At 39.4% G+C, this 16434-nt stretch overlaps 1 protein-coding gene across 3 annotated transcripts in view; it reads left to right on the forward strand.

Moving 5' to 3' along the window:
* SYNDIG1 (synapse differentiation inducing 1) overlaps positions 1-16434 on the forward strand; it is a 285643-nt gene that overhangs the window by 45872 nt on the left and 223337 nt on the right. The gene's annotated exons all lie outside the window — the stretch shown is intronic.

The raw sequence follows: 16434 nt of genomic DNA on the forward strand, positions 1-16434 counted from the left end.
TTATGGCCCTTCTTTTGAAGTCTATTTTGTCTGATATTAGTATTGCTGCCCCAGCTTTTTCTTTTTTCTGTCTATTTGCTTGGAATTTTTTTTTTGTAGTCTTTCACTTTCAGTCTGTGTAGGTCTCTTGTCCTGAGGTGGGTCTCTTGTAGGCAGCATACATGTGGGTCATGCTTTCTTATCCATTCACCTATTCTATGTCATTTGATTGGAGCTCTTAATCCATTTACGTTTAAGATTATTATTGATAGCTACTTGTTTATTGCCATTTTTTATACCTGTGCTCCTCTCTCTCTCTCTCTCTCTCTTCCATTCTGTTCTTAAAGCAGTTCCTTTAGCATCTCTTGCAGAGCTGGTTTGGTGGAGGTGTATTCTTTTAGACTTATTTTGTCTGGGAAGCTTCTCATTTGGCCTTCTGTCTTGACTGAGAACCTTGCTGGGTAAAGTAGCCTTGCTCACAGGCCTCTGGTTCTCATTACTTAAAATATTTCTTGCCATTCTCTTCTGTCTTGGAGTGTTTCAATTGAGAAGTCAGCTGCTAGCCTTATTGGGCCTCCCTTGTATGTTATTTCTTTTTTCTCCCTTGCTGCCTTTAAAATTCTCTCTTTGTCTTAGAGTTTTGCCATTTTAATGATGATGTGTCTTGAAGTGGGCCTCTTTGGGGTCCTCTCAATTAGAACTCTGTATTTCCTGGATTTTGTGGGGTTTTTTCTCTAATCAAATTAGGGAAGTTTTCCATCATTACTTTTTCAAACAAGTTTTCTATCCATTGCTGACCTTCTTCTCCTTCTGGTATCCCTATTATATGGATATTATTACCTTTTATATTGTCATGCATTTCCCTTATACTCTCCTCATTCTTTCTGAGCCTCTTTTCCTCTTTTTGTCTTTCTGGGTGTTTTTTCCTACCTTGTTCTCCAGCTCACTGATCTGATCCTCTGCTTCACTGAGCTTTCTTTTGATTCCCTCTACTGTGTTCTTCAGTTCAGAAATTGTATATCACATTTTGGCTTGGCCCTTGTTGATTGATTCTATTTTCTTTTTCATGTTGTTGTAGATTGCAGTGAATTTATTGTAGTTTCCCTGTAGTTTCTGGTAATTCTCTATGAGCTTATTGAGCTTCATAATAATCACTGCTTTGAACTCAGTATCTGATAGTTGACTTGCTTCTATTTCATCTAACATTCTTTCTGAAGCTTCCTTCTTTTCTTCATTTGGGGATTGTTTCTTTGTCTTTCCATTGTTTGTGCAACTCTTCTTGTTTGCCTCTGCTTCTTAAATTTGTCTGTTGTGACTCCCTTGGTTTTTGGTGTGAAGTTCTATGGTAGAAGACCTGTGAGACTGTATGGTGCAATCTCCGTGATCTCCTGAGCTCACTGGTCTTGGGCTCTCATTTCTGTTGGCTCTCTGGATGTCTTTGTGTTTTGATTGCTGTTGGTTCTTTCTTTGGTTGGGTCTTTCTTCCCATCAGCTGCTTAACTGAGAGTCACTCCATCACCACATCTTGTATTCTGTTGTGCAGGTGTAGACAGGCTGTGTTGAAGCTGATTCTTCTGTGTGTACAGGTTTTGAGGCTTCTCTCTCAATCTTGTTCAGTTGTTTGTTGTGGGTAATTTCTCTACCATTTAATTGTATTTCCATATCAGTCCTGGATTGAAGTTAGTGTGGTTTCCACTCCCTCCTTCACCTTCTTCCATTGTTATCTGTTGGTGGTTCTTTTTTTAGTGGGTTTTCTCTTTCAGCAGGTGTACTGGTGTTCACAGCTCCCACATTGCAAATTCTCTAGAGTAGCAAAATGAAATTGACTCACTGCCTCTGTTGTTAGGATGACCCCTGTTTGGTTCTAACTCTGGTCTGCTCACAGTTCCAGGTTTTATTGTCTCACCTGTGGAAAAAGAGGGAAGAAAAGGGAAGGAAGGAAGGAAGGAAGGAAGGAAGGAAGGAAGGAAGGAAGGAAAAAAGAGTGAGAGAGACAGAAGGGAAGAGAGAGAGAGAAAGGAAGAATTAATTTTACAAAAGGGAAGGAATAAGGAATAAAAGGAAAAGGAAGAAAGAAGGAATAAAAAAGATAGAAAGGAAGAAGAGTTTTAAAAAATTACAGTTAAAAAAGGAAGGAAGGAAGAAGGAATAAAAAAGAAAACAGGACAGAAAGGAAGGAAGAATTTTTTAAAAAGAAAGCCTTTTGCTGACTTTAAACTGGTCAAGCCAGTTCTGCTGGTCTTCCTGGCTGTGTTAGCCTGAGGAGGGATTGCCTTCACTTTTCTCCCTTCCTGATTCATGCTTTCTGCTGTTGTCTAGCCTCCAGCCCAGTTCCTGAGTGCCCTTCTGTGCCCCACCTTGACCTTTAGTCCACTACTTGCACTGTCCTTGATGTAAACCAATTAGGGGCAAGACACATACCACCTTCTTGCTCTTTGCTGTCTTAGATGCTAGGGACTCTTAGTGCCCCTTCAGGGTAGTTCAGCCCCCTGCTGAGTCATCTTTCCAGGGAATGCTGTCTTCCTGAGCCCTGTGGCTCCCATCTGCATGGTGTTTATGCCTTCCTCCTAGAGAGCTAGTCAGCCTTGCACAGCTCTGGGAATAGAGGCTAGGTGGAAGATGCTCTGTCCCTGGTGCTTCGGGCATCTGTGCAGGTGCACTACCGCCAGGCTACAGATCAGCTGCATACCTACCTTAGTGCTTTGGTAGTGGGCCCCTGCAGCAGCTGGGCCACTGATTGGGTGCAAACTGTCTGGGGGCTACCAGGGTAGGGGCACAGGAGGTGGGTGGCTGCTGCAAAGAATTCTCCAAACAGCTGTGGACTGCCTCTTTTTTCTTTTTTTCTTTTTGAAAAAAATTTCCTCATCAAGCCCACCAGTCCAAACAAGCACCTAGCCTCTCACACAAACCAGCCTGACTATCTCCTAATAATCTTGCAGCAGACCCAGCAGGTGCCGGGCCCAGGGGTGCAGCCACCCTAGTCCCCATGCTGGTCCCAGGGACATTATTGTCCTTAAGCACTTTCCTTACCACCTGATTTTTCAATGTTCTCTTCAATTTTTTGTCTCCAATCTTCATATATGCTGGAATACCATTGGCTGTTTGGTCTGTTCTTCAGGAGATTGGTTAGGTGTTTCACCCACGCACAGGGGAAAGGGGACTCTGCTATCACCTGTCTCACCACCATCTTCTCTCCGGTTATATCTTCTTAATGGGCTTTTTTCATAAGAATTATGAAATGTCATTCTTTTTCTCTTTTTATGTCCTTTGTTTCAAAATCTATTTACTCTGATATATTGCTACCCTGGCCTTTTTTCTTTTTTCATGTCCATTTGCTTGGAATATTTTTTTCCATCCCTTTTCTTTTAGTCTGTGTAAATTTTTGTTCTGAGGTGGGTCTCTCATAAACAGCATATATGCAGGCCATGTTTTCTCATCAAATCAGCTGCTCTATATATTTTGATTGGAGCATTTAATTGATTTATATCTAAGGTTATTATTGATAGGTAGTTATTTATAGGCATTTTTCCCTTAGTACCTGTATTTCTCTCTCTCTTTTCTTCATCTTCTTAAAGCAGTCCATTTAGCATCTCTTGCAGTTCTGGTTTGGTGAAGATATATTCTTTTAGCCTTCTTTTGTCTGGGAAACTCCTTATTTCACCTTCTATTTTAAATGAGAGCCTTGTTTGGCAGAGCTGTCTTGATTGCAGGACCTTGTTTTTCATTACTTGGCCTATTTTTTGCTATTCCCTTCTGGCTTATAATGTTTTTGTTGTGAAAACAGCTGACATCCTTATTGGAGCTCCCTTATACATTACTAGCTGTTTCTCCCTTACTGCCATTAAGATGCTCTCTTGTCTTTGAATTTGGCATTTTAATTATGATGTGTCTTGAAGTGCGCCTCTTTGGATTCATCTTAATTGAGATTCTCTGGGCTTCCTGGTCTTTTATGATTTTTTTCTCTCATCAAGTTAAGAAAGTTTTCTTTCATTACTTTTTCAACCAGGTTTACTATGCCTTGTTCTTCTTCTTCTGGTATTTTTATGATACATATATTATTGTTTCATGTTGTTCTGCAGCTCTCTTAACCCCTCATTGTTCTTCTTGAGTCTGTTTCCTTTTTGTTGTCCTGTCTTACAATATTTTTCTACCTTGCCCTTAGCTTGCTGATTCAATTGTCTGCTTCATCTAAACTTTTAATTCCTTCTACTGAGTATTTTATTTTTATTTCCTCCTTTTTTATTGATAGTTTCTATGTCCTTTTTCATGTTGGTGTAGTTCATGGTAAATTCCATGTAGATTCCCAGAAGTTCTTTGTATTTCTCACTGAGCTCCTTGAGGATCCTTATAACCATTATTTTGAACTTGATGTCTAATAGTTTGCTTGCCTCAATTTCATTTAACAGTCACTCTGGGGATTCTTCCTTTCCTTTCAATTGGGTGTTGTTTCTTTGTCTTCACATTTTAGGTGCCTCTTCTTGTTTATTTTTGCATATTAGATTGATCTTCCTTCACTCCCTGTCTTTTTGGTATGACCTTCTGTGTTCAGAGACCTTTGGGACTCAGTGGTACAGTCTCTTTTATCTCCTAAGCTTGGTGCTTTGGATTTCCTTTATGCCATTTATGTGGATCTCTGTTTGTAATTGGGTTTTGGTTTTGTTGGGTATTTTTTGGTGGGTCCTTTTTTCTGGCTAGATGACTGGGAGTCACTCCCCCCACCAAGTCTTATAAACTGCTGCACAGCTGCTGCCAGAACAAAACCAAACAGACAAGGGAACACACCCACTGCTGCAAAATTAACCCCACTCATAATCACACTACCAACAGCAAATGTGCCAATATTAATACAGATATAAGGAGATTAAGACTACTATAAGAATTTAAAAAATGAATATGAGATGATTAACAAAGAAAAATGATTTTGTAAGAGTAGAGGAAGGAGTAATAATAAGAGATGGGAATTGAGACAAGGCAAAGAAAGAAAGAAAATAAGATTTTTTTCTTTATATATATATATATATATTTTTTATTGATTATGCTATTACAGTTGTCCCTTCCACCTCCATTCTCATCTGCCCTGCACACCTCCTTCCACCCACATCCCCTCCCTTTTGTTCATGTCCATGATTCATACATATAAGTTCTTTGGCTTTTACTTTTCCTATACTATACTTAACCTCCTCCTGTCTATTTTGTACCTACCATTTATGCTACATATTCTCTTTACCTTTCCCCCCTCTCTCCCCTTTCTACTCCCCTGTTTATAACCTTCCATGTGATTTCCATTTTTGTGGTTCTGTTCCTGTTCTACTTGTTTGCTTTTCTTTTTGTTTTGGGTGTGGTTGTTAATAACTGTGAGTTTACTGTTATTTTATGGTTTATATTTTGTATCTTCTTTTTATTAGATAAATCCATTTAACATTTCATATAAGGCTTGATGATGATGAACTCCTTTAACTTGACTTTATTTCGGAAGCACTTTATCTGCCCTTCTATTCTAATTGAAAGCTTTGCTGGATAAAGTAATCTTAGATGTAGGTCCTTGCCTTTCATGACTTCAAATACTTCTTTCCAGCCTGTTCTTGCCTATAAGATTTGTTTTGAAAAATCAGCTGTCTTATGGGAACTCCTTTGCAGGTAATTGTCTACTTATTTCTTGCTGCTTCTAAGATTCTTTCCTTGTTTTTAATCTTGAGTAATGTAATTATGATGTGCTTTGGTGTGTGATTCCTTGGGTCCAACTTCTTTGGGACTCTCTGAGCTTCCTAGACTTCCTGGAAGTCTATTTCCTTTGCCAGTTTGGGGAAGTTCTCTTTCATTATTTGTTCAAATAATTTTTCTGCTTGTTGCTTTTTCTTTTCTCCTTCTGGTACCCTATAAAACAGATGTTGGAACATTTAAAGATGTCCTGGAGGTTCATAAGTCTCTTCTCATTTTTTTTTTGAATTCTTGTTTCTTTATTCTGTTCTGGTTGAATGTTTCTTTCTTCCTTCTAGTCCACACTGTTGATTTAAGTCCCAGTTTCCTTCCCATCACTATTGGCTCCCTATAAATTTTCCTTTATTTCACTTAGCATATCCTTTACTTTTTCATCTAATTTGTGACCACATTCAATCAATTCTATGAGCATCCTGATTACCAGTGTTTTGAACTGTGCATCTGATAGCTTGGCTCTCTTTTTGTCACTTAGTTGTATTTTTTCTGGAGTTTGGTCTGCTCTTTCATTTGGACCATTTTTTTTTCTCAGCATACCTGCTACATAGTGTAGGGTGGAGCCTTAGGTGTTTACCAGGGAGGGGCAAGCCACAAAAAACTAATATTTACATCATGAATAAAACAGGGTGGAGGGAAGGTGCAATGGAGTGAGAGATGAGAAGCATACAGTATTGGGATTATACCAAAATTTTATAAAAAGTATATATATATATATATATATATATATATATATATATATATATGAAAAAACAGAAAACAAAACAAATTATTTGTGTGTGTGTGTGTGTGTGTGTGTGTGTGTGTGTGTGTGTGTATAAAATAGGGGCCCTACTGGAGAAAAAGATCCACCACATCAATATTAACAACAAATTACATAAGTTTACTACAGTGTGATAGGAATAAGAGAGAGAAAAAAGGGAAGCAATACAGATGTCTAGAGGAAAGAGAAGTTATTTTGAGAGGACAGAGGGAGAAGGAATACTAAGAATGAGGAATGAAGACCAGGCTAAGGAGGTAGGAGGAAGATGGCAACAGAGTAGGACGGAGCGGATTCTAGCTCCCGTACTCCTAGGTGAAAATCCTGGCAGATCTATAGAGAAGCAGCGCACTAATCCATCAGTTATCCAGCATTTGTGAAATTAAAAGAACAGAGATTGTGATGGACACTGAAACACCAGAAAGCGGCAGGTCAGTGGGGTCTTGGGGACCTGAGTAAAGACAAAGCAGTGGCGGGGGCTGGTGCCCCCGGCCAGGTGGCCTTGGTGCTGCCTCTATGGCCAGGGACCAGAGCCATCGGTCTAAGACCAACACCAGAGGTGTCTGCCACAGGAGCCTAGGCATCCAGTGGCCCCAGTGGCCACCAGCGAGAGCCAGCAGCTCCCCCACTTCCCGTATAAGCAAAACTGGACAACACCAGGCAGAGACCTGTCTGCTGGCCTGCTTGCATTATCAGGGAGGGTTACAAAGACACAGGGCCTGGTTCAACTGCAGACTCTGTGGTTGCAAGCCTGGGAGAATTGAGAGATGCATTGGCCTCACTGGTCTGGCAAGGGACTGGGCTGGACTGAGAGACAGGGTGTCTCGACAGTTTTGTTTTGTTTGGTTTTGTTTTATTGAAAGTGGACTGAGGTGTTCTCCTGCCAGGGCAGCTTGGCTTGCTTCCCACCTGGCTTTGCAGTGAGCCAGGGGGAAAGTGGCATTTGGGGACCAGCCACAGGACTGGGAAGCACCCTCCCGGTTTCTTGGGTCCCAGACGGCCAGGTGGGAGCGGAGGCCTCCAAGCCACTGCCAGGGGACTGGGAAGCGCCCTTCCAATTTTGCAGGTCCCAGACTGCCTGGCGGGCATGCGTGGGTATGGAGACTTAGGAGCCAGTGCCACAGGACCAGGAAGCTCCCTGCTTGTTTCGCGGGTCGGACTGCCGGGCGAGTATGCGGGCGCCCATACCCCAATCTGGTAGCTGGGCTTGTGCACGCACTTGCGCCAGCATCCCAGCCAACAGAGAGATCCTGCTGCAACCAGAAAAATCAGTCTGGACAGTTTGAAACCAACAAGGGAAGGGTTTCTCTGTTATTGTTATTATTTTTGTTATTGTTGCTGTTTGCTTGTTTATTTGTCTTTTTTTCTTTTTTCTGTTTCTTGCCCTTTTCTTAGTAACTTTTTTGTGCATTAGTTTAGTAACCTTATGTATTTTTTAATTTTATCACTGCTTTATCTTTCTATACTTTGGTCCTCTCCTTTCTTTTTCTCTGTTTTAGTCCTTCTTCCTTTCCTCTTAAACTCATCACTTTCGCCTCCCTTCTTCTGCCTTTTTGTTTGTTTGTTTGTTTGTTTGTTTCTTCGTTTCCTTTTAACCACAGGAGACACAAACAACTAGGAACTGTGAAAGGACCAGAATGGGACCAAAAGAGGGGGCATCTCAACAGTAGAGACAGAGAGAAAAATTTCATCTTTCTATAGCAGAGAAGCCATGAGGACTTGCATATTTTTTCATTATTCTTACCTCTTTTATATTTTAATAATATCTCTGTATTCCTCTTCTTTCTGTAGAGGCTTCTCAGTCTCGAGTAGTAATATTGTATTATTACACAGGCTCCCCCTGTCCTTTTTTCCAAGCGCTTTGTTGATCCTCTAAACTCCACACCACTTGTTTTCTTTTAACACACTACCTAAAGCTCTATACCCCCTACTCAGACAGATCACATAGTTTGTTATATGAGTCCTGCTCTAATATTAGTATAAATAATAGCTGATCTATACAACAGTAAATACTTCAGAACACATCTCCCGGATCTTAGCACATCGTACAGGTCCCTGAATTCTATCACTCTAGTGATTAACACTATTTGCTCACAAACTATACCTATTTACCATTCCTTACACTCATCTTACCTCAAAATCTGGCCATCTAAAACCTCACTGCTTTCTAGTTACAACTAACAGCTTTCTCTCCCCAACGAGAGGCTTATCTTTTGTCCATTCTCTCGTAAAAGTGGCCAGTTGGGCTGAAGAATATGGTTAACACAATATATAGCCTAAAGATTGCCTATCTCCTCTCTATGGGCTGTGACTGTAAATATCATTAAAAAACTCTTCTGCTGTCATAAACCATTTTGCCTCCTCCTACAACTGGTTACACACATACACAATAAAAGGAGTAGGTGGAAGCAAAGAACATCAAGATACCTGAAGGAGTCTGCACCACTGAAATTCACAGGTATTATATCACAGAGGTTCACAAGATTAACCCAGGGAGTCAGAAGAGATCAATTTTAGAAGCTGAGGCTAACAAGAAGAGTCTCACAAACAATGGGAAGGCAAAGAAACAATCCTCAAATGAAAGAAAAAGCAGAGGCTTCAGAAAGAATGTTAGATGAAATAGAGGCTAATAAACTATCAGATAGTGAATTCAAAGCACTGGTATTCACGAAGTTCAAAGAGCTCACAATAAGCTACCAAAAACTACAGGGGAGCTACAATCATCTCACCGCAAACTATATCAACATAAAAAAGAAAATGGAAACTATTAGGAAGGGCCAAGAGGAAATAAAGAGTGCAATTTCTGAATTGAAAAACACAGTGGAAAGCATTAAAAATAGTGTAGATGAGAGAGAAGATCGGATTAGTGAGTTGGAGGACAAAGTAGAAAGCATCTCACAGAAAGAACAGGAAAGGGAAAAGAGGCTCAGAAAGAATGAAGAGGGACTAAGAGAAATGCAAGACAGTATGAAATTTACTAATATCAGAATAATAGGAATACCAGAAGGAGAAGAAGAAGAACAAGGGATAGAAAATGTATTCGAAAGAGTAATGAGAGAAAATTGTCCTAATTTGTTGAGAGAAAATTTCACACAAATCCAGGAATCACAGAGAGTCCCAATCAAGAGGAACCCAGGGAGGCCCACTTTAAGACACATTATCATTAAAATGGCAAAATTCTAAGACAAAGAGAAAATCTTAAAGGCAGCAAGGGAGAAAAAAGTAGTAACATACAAGGGAGCCCTATTAAAGATAGATACTGACTTAAACACTCCAAGCAAGAAGAGAATGGCAAGAAATATTCCAAGTAATGAGAACCAGAGGCCTAGAACCAAGGCTACTTTACCCAGCAAGGCTCTCAATCAAGATAGAAGGCCAAATAAAGAGCTTACAAGACAAGAAGTCTAAAAGAATACACCTCCACCAAACCAGTCCTACAAGAAATACTAAAAGGACTGCTTTAAGGAAAGGAAGAAAAAGAGGAAGACAGAGAACACAGGTACAAAAATGGCAATGAATAAATACTTATCAATAATAACCTTAAACATAAATGGATTAAATGTTCCAATCAAAAGACACACAATAGCTGAATGTATAAGAAAGCATGACCCTCACATATGCTGCCTAAAAGAGACCCACCTCAGGACAAAAGACCATCACAGACTAAAAGTGAAAGGCTGGAAACAAATTTTCCAAGCAAATGAAGAAGAAAAAAAAGCTGGGGTATCAATTCTCATATCAGACAAAATAGACTTCAAAAAGAGGACCATAAAGAGAGACCCAGAAGGTCACTTCATAATACTCAAGGGAAGAATCCACCAAGAAGACATTAACATCGTACATATATACTCACCCAACATAGGAGCACCCAAATATATCAAGAAAATAATAGAGGACTTCAAGAAAGACATTGATAGCAATGCAATTATAGTAGGAGATTTTAACACCCCACTATCTAAAATTGACAGATCTTTCAAATAAAATATCAACAAAGATATTGTGGCATTAAACAACAGATGCAATGGACTAGATGCAATGGACTTAACTGATATATATAGAACCCTTCATCCCAAGGAAGCTAAATACACATTCTTTTCAAATGCACATGGAACATTTTCAAAGAGAGACCACATGATAGGACACAAAACGAGCCTCAAAAAATTCAAGAAAATTGAAATCATCCCAAGCATCTTCTCTGACCACAAGGGACTGATATTGGAAACCAACCCCAAAGGAAAAAACCCAAAGCACCCAAAATCATGGAGACTGAATGGTATGCTATTAAACAATGAATGGGTCAAGAATGAAATTAGGGAAGAAATGAAAACGTTTCTGGAAAAAAAATGAAAATGAACTCACAACAACCCTAAACTTATGGGACACAGCAAAGGCAGTCCTGAGAGGGAAGTTTATAGAAATACAGAACTACCTAAAGAATATAGAAACCTTTCAAACAAACAACCTAACCCTATGCCTGCAAGAACTCAAGGAACAACAACAAAGACAGCCCAGAGGAAGTAGAAGAAAGGCAATAACAAAGATTAGAGCAGAACTTAAAGACATAGAGATGAAAAGCACAATTCTAAGGATCAGTGAATCCAGGAGTTGGTTCTTTGAAAAGATAAACAAAATAGACAGGCCTTTAAGTAGGCTCATCAAGAAAAGAGAGAGGACACAAATAAACACAATAAAAAATGAAAGAGGAGAGATTACAACTGATACCACAGAAATAGAAGGGATTGTAAGAATTTACTATGAAGAACTGTATGCCCAGAAATTTGAAAACCTAGGGGAAATGGACACATTTCTAGAAAAATACAATCTTCCAAAACTTAATGAAAAAGAAACAGAAAATCTGAACTGTTTCAGATTTGAAAATCAGAACACCAATAACAGCAAAAGAAATTGAAGCAGTAATCAAAAAACTCCCATCACACAAAAGCCCTGGACCAGATGGGTTCTCCACAGGAGAATTCTACAAAACATTTAAGGAAGAGCTAACCCCTATTCTCCACAGACTATTCCAAAAAATGAAGAAGGATGGAAAACTCCCAGATTTTTTTTATGAAGCCAGCATTATCCCAATTCCAAAACCAGATAGAGACACAACAAAGAAAGAGAACAGCAGGCCAATATGGCTGATGAACTGAGATGATAAAATCCTCAATAAAATATTGGCAAATCGCATCCAACAATATATCAAAATGATAATACACCATGACAAAGTGGGATTCATCCAGGGATGCAAGGATGGTTCAACATTCACAAATAAGTAAATGTAATACATCACATAAACAAAAGCAAAGACAAAAAACACATGATCATATCAAGAGACAAAGAAAAAATCTTTTGATAAGGTACAACACCCAATTATAGTAAAGGCACTCAGCAAAGTGGGAATAGAGGGAGCATTCCTCAATTTAATAAAGGCCATATATGAGAGACCTACAGCCAACATTATACTCAATGGGCAAAAATTAAAAGCTTTTCTACTAAGATCAGGAACAAGACAAGGATGTCCACTTTCACCACTTGTATTCAATATAGTTTTGGAAGTTTTGGCCATAGCGATTAGGCAAGAAAAGGAAATAAAAGGCATCCAAATAGGAAAGGAGGAAACAAAACTGTCACTGTTTGCAGATGACATGATAGTGTAATTGGAAAATCGTATAGACTCTACCCAAAAACTGCTCGAACTAATTAATGAATTTGGCAAAACAGCAGAATACAAAGTCAACATCCAGAAATCAAAGGCATTTTTGTATACTAACAATGAATCAGTAGAAGCAAAAATCAAGAAAAACATCCCATTTGATATAGCAAAAAGAAAAATAAAATATCTGGGAATAAACCTAACCAAGGAGGTAAAAGGCTGTATGCAGAAAACTACACAGCAGTGAAGAAAATAATCAGGAAAGACACAAACAAATGGAAACATATACCTTGTTCATGGATTTGAAGAATTAACATCATCAAAATGTCCATACTACCCAAAGCGATATACACATTCAATGCAATACCTATTAAAATACCAATGGCATATTTCACAGACATAGAACAAACACTTAAAAAAATTTTATGGAACCATAAACGACCCCGAATAGCAGCTTCACTTTTGAGAAAGAAGAACAAAGTAGGAGGGATCACAATACCTGATATCAACCTGTATTACAAAGGCACTGTAATCAAAACAGCCTGGTACTGGCATAAAAACAGGCACATAGACCAATGGAACAGAACAGAGAGCTCAGAAATATACCCAACTCTCTACAGTCAATTAATATTTGACAAAGTGGCAATAACATAAAATGGAGTAAAGATAGCCTCTTCAACAAATGGTGTTGGGAGAACTGGACAGCTACGTGCAAAAAAAATGAAACTTGAGCACCCACTTACACCATACACCAAAATAAATTCAAGGTGGAGAAAAGACTTAAATATAAGCTGTGACACCATTAAAGTTCTAGAGGAATACATAGGCAAGAAAATCTCAGATATTTCACACAGCAACATCTTTAACGATACATCCCCTAGAGCAAAAAATATAAAGGAAAGGATAAACAAATGGTATCTCATCAAAATTAAAAGCTTCTGTGTGACTAAAGAAAACAGTATTAAATTAAAAAGACAACCAACTCTATGGGAAAACATATTTGCCAATGATACCTCAGACAAAGGTTTAATCTCCAAAATATACAAAGAACTTACACGAGTCCACTCTAAGAAGACATCTAACCCAATTAAAAAATGGGAAAAGGACTTGAACAGACACTTCTCCAAGGAGGACATACAGAAGATCCAGAGACACATGAAGAGATGCTCAATATCATTAGCTACCATAGAGATGCAAATTAAAACCACAATGAGATACCACAGAGGTGCTCAATATCATTAGCTATCAGAGAGATGCAAATTAAAACCACAATGAGATACCACTTTACACCAGTCAGGATGGCTATCATAAACAAAGCAACAAACAACAAATGTTGGAGAGGTTGTGGGGAAAAGGGGTCCTTAGTCCGCTGTTGGTGGGATTGCAGACTGGTACAACCATTATGGAAAACAGTATGGAATTTTCTCAGAAAAATAAAAATCGACCTGCCTTTTGACCCAGCAATTCCACTGCTGGGATTATATCCTAAGAATCCTAAAACATCAATTTCAAAGAACCTATGCACCACAATGTTCATAGCAGCACAATTTACAATAGTCAAGAGTTGGAAGCAACCTAGGTACCCATAAGTAAATGAATGGATCCAAAATTGTGGTACATATGCACGATGGAATTCTATGCAGCAGAGAGAAAGAAGGAGCTACTACCTTTTGCAACAACATGGATGGAACTGGAAAGCATTATGCTGAGTGAAATAGGACAGGTGTTGAAAGACAAATACCATATGATCTCACCTTTAACAGGAAGCTAAACAACAAAACAAACAAGCAATCAAAATAAAAGTAAAGACACTGCAATAAAGAACAAGAGGACTGTGACCAGAGGGGAGAGGGAAGGGAATTTAAGGGGGAAAAGGAGAGGGATTTGGAAGAAGAAATATGAAGGACACAGGGACAAGAACTAAGGGGGGTAAGGGGGGTGGAAATGGGAGGGAGGTGGGAACCACAGTGCAGGGTGGTCCGGGATGGGAGAAATAAACAGAAAACCGTACTTGAAAAATAACTAAATAAAAAAATAAAATAAAAATTTAAATGAAATTTTAGTGAATTGACTCCAATAACACAAAAAGCATAATGAATCATGAAAAAGTAGGTTTAACATTTGAAAATTACCCAATGAATTCATTATATTAAAAAATTTTCAGAAAAAAAAGAAGACCATGCTAAGACCAGGAAAAAATGAAATTTTAAATGAATAAAAGAAAGGGTCCTGGTTAGTGTGGCTCAGTGGATTGTAAGCTAGACTGGGAACCAAAGGATCACTGATTAGATTCTCAGTCAGGGCACAGGCCTGGATTGTGGGCCAGGTCCCTAGTAAGGGGCACTTGCCTGGGTTGAAAGGGGCAACCGCATATTAATGTTTCTCTCCCTCTCTTTTTCTCTCCCTGCCCTCTCTCTAAAAATAAATAAATAAAATCTTTTAAAAAATAAAGGGAAGGAGGAAGGCAAAATGGAGTAGGAGAGGTGAATGGTGAGATTGGACAGTTGAAATACAAAAATAGTGACTATCTCAAAATAAAATGAAAGAAAGCCCACCACAACCACATTATCCAGAAAGAATGAACAAAGACTGGTTAAGGTAGAGAGAGAATAAAGTTATTTTAAGAAAGATAAAAAGAATGTAAGATGATAATGACATCCAAAAATTATTTTGAGAGGCTGGATTAGGGAGAAACAGTAAGAGTGTGGAATATAAGCAAGTCATAGCAAGAAAGAAAATAGAATTTAAAGTAAAAATAAGAGGAGGAAGGAAGAAGGTAGAATAGAATAAGAGAAGGAGTGAGCAAAATATGACATTTAAAGTTAATTATAATATAAAACCAGATGACATATTAGGCCCAAACTTGAAGAACAAGAAATTAATATTAAAAATCCACACAGGAGAGAAAATAATGCCAGTCATAAAGAAGACTGAGGGGATCAGGGCCCAAGGAATTGTGTAGCTCATACTGTCTAGTGAAGTGACTTTCATAGCTTTTCCTCTTTCTTCTCTGGAAATGTAGCCAGCAGGAGACTCCTATGCCTAACCTCAGTAATCTACAGAGCCTGTAATCCACAGGTGAGGGTTGGGCTCACCTATGTGTGAGGGGATCTGGCTGGCTACAGCAAATCTCAGGTGTGCAGCTCCTGCCTGAGGCTGTCACTCTCTTACAAGAGGTTTGGGCTCAAAATCTCCACTCTGAACAGCCCCTACTCATGAGCGATGCTACATCAGGTGCTACAGTTCCTTCACTGTGACTCTATCCCTCTGAGTTGTTGGTTAGCAGAGCCACTGGACCCACTTGCACACACAAGGAAACCACAGGTCTTTGCTGAGTCTCTAGCCTCACCTCAGCTCCCCTTTTAAGAGTTTCTGTATGTCTCCCATGCTGCAGTCCCAGTGTCTGGCGGCTCTGTTCTCTATGTACTACCCCTCCCCCAAAATTTCAGTCTCTCTTGGTCAGGACTGGTAACTGAGGTCAGGCTCTGCGTTTCAGAGCCTCTGACAGTTTTAGATAGTTTCCCTCTGAATCTTTACCTGAAGCATTGAGAAAAGTCCCGCAGCTGTACTATAACACAGTACAGTTGTGGAGTGTTGAGCCTGTTCCCTCCAAAGATCTTCTTCCTTGGGTGTGCCAGTTCCCACTATACTCTGGAGCCCACACCTCTCAGACCTCCTCTTTCTGCCCCAGTAACTTGCAGCTTCTGGGCCAATCCACAGCCACCATGACTCTGTGCAACCAAAAGTGCTGGGCTGGCAGTCCTGGCGGCTCAGCTTGGAAAGCCCAGTCCACCAACTCCCGGGTTCCCTGCATGTGGGCAGGTTCTTGCCCACTGCAGGACACTCCCCGTGCTATTGTCTATGTAGGGGGTCACTCACAGACACTCTCACTCACTCTCTGCTGGATTCTTGAGTCTACTGCTCTGTGCTTTGGCTGTAAAACTGGTCCAGGTCTGGGAGCAAGTAGATGGAGCTACCGGTTAGTCTGTTGCCATCTTGCATCACCCACTGATCTAAAAATTTATATGGAACCACAAAAAACCCTGAAGAGCCACAGCAGTCTTGAAAAAGAAGAATAAATTTGGAGATATAACATTGCTTGATACCAAACTATACTATAAGACTATAGTAATCAAAATAGCGTAGAAACAGACACATAGATCAATGGAACAGAATAGAACCCAGAAATAAATCCATTTCTATATGATCAATTAATAACATCAAAGGGATGAGAACATACAATGGGGTAAAGATGACTTATTCAATAAATGATATTGGGAAAATTGGACAGATAAAAGGAAAAAAACTAGACTGCCTTCTTATACCATAT

This window comes from Artibeus jamaicensis, unplaced genomic scaffold (assembly GCF_021234435.1).
Source record: "Artibeus jamaicensis isolate MK-2021 breed Jamaican fruit bat unplaced genomic scaffold, CSHL_Jam_final contig_135, whole genome shotgun sequence".
In the NCBI taxonomy this organism is placed as follows: domain Eukaryota; kingdom Metazoa; phylum Chordata; class Mammalia; order Chiroptera; family Phyllostomidae; genus Artibeus; species Artibeus jamaicensis.